Source organism: Capsicum annuum, unplaced genomic scaffold, assembly GCF_002878395.1.
Source record: "Capsicum annuum cultivar UCD-10X-F1 unplaced genomic scaffold, UCD10Xv1.1 ctg64299, whole genome shotgun sequence".
NCBI lineage: Eukaryota > Viridiplantae > Streptophyta > Magnoliopsida > Solanales > Solanaceae > Capsicum > Capsicum annuum.
Window position 1 is genome coordinate 1 of NW_025873433.1, and position 1,133 is coordinate 1,133.

Below are 1,133 nucleotides of genomic sequence, written 5' to 3' on the forward strand. Positions count from 1 at the left end.
AGTTAGTTCTTTAATTTGGGCTCCCGAGATAAAATATGAAAGTCTTTCACCATATGAGCTGTTAATGGCTAAAGCTAACAACTTTCTAAATGTAGCAATTTTTTTTTTTTAGGTCAATGACTTCATGTGCATCTTGGACAAAACTTACAGTCATGAGGAACTGTTAACTATGGACAAACAAATTCTCGGGCAACTGGTTGTCGTGGATAAAGTTGTCATGGTTGTGCGAAGTGAAGTTAGCCATGTGGAAGCCTCATTGTTTGCCGATTAACCGACTATTGTAAGTGTTTGGTTATTGTTTTCAGTACCAAAGCTCCTCAGTTACATAGTTTTTGGGTTTACATTGTATTAAACTGGTTGGAAGTCAAACGTATGTTTGATATCCCTTTAGGGCTATAACATATCTGGTTCCGAAGAAGATCATCTATACTTACTTGGAAAGTTATTTCTCCACGAGTTCTTACGTTCTATTACTCAATGTATAAACCAGACACAAGAGGCCGATGAAACTACCACATTTAAAGACCTCAAACTAAACTTGGTCTTTCAATTGCGTCGATCTTGGAATAAAGAGCTTATAAGGTGATACAATCTTTGTCCAATTCTTTTTATTGATGTCTTTATATTCATAGAATGACCGACTTTGTTCTCACGGTTCTCATACAAATTCATATACATTGTCAGTTTCGGGAACCTGAGAATATCATGGACTACAGTTTTGTGATTGGTCTACATATCTGCAATTATTGCATCCTTTTGGTAACAATTCTGGAAATCTTTGTACATCTATGTTACATTGCGTTAAACTGGTTGTTGTGGATAAAGTTGCCGTGGTTGGTGAGGTGAAGTTAGCCATGCGGAACCCTCATTGTTTGCCGATTAGCCGACTATTGTAAGTGTTTGGTTATTGTTTTCAGTACCGAAGCTCCTTGGTTACAAAGTTTTTTGGTGTACATTGTGTTAAATTGGTTGGATGTCAAAGGTATGTTTGAAATCCCTTTAGCGCTACAACCTATCTGCTTCCGAAGAAGATCATGTACAGTTCCTTCTGCAGTTATTTCTCTAGTTCTTACATTCTCTTATTCAACAAATGGGTGTCTTAATGGATATGTCATAGAATTGTTAAGTGCACA

The 1,133-nt window shown here is 36.7% G+C and overlaps 1 long non-coding RNA gene across 1 annotated transcript; it reads left to right on the top strand.

The window, feature by feature from the left end:
* The first annotated feature begins 126 nt into the window (after positions 1-126).
* LOC124893721 lies at positions 127-1,127 on the top strand. The gene is made up of 3 exons (XR_007050868.1): positions 127-280; positions 491-582; positions 685-1,127. It is a non-coding gene; the product is annotated as an uncharacterized LOC124893721 (long non-coding RNA).
* The last annotated feature ends 6 nt before the right edge of the window (positions 1,128-1,133 follow it).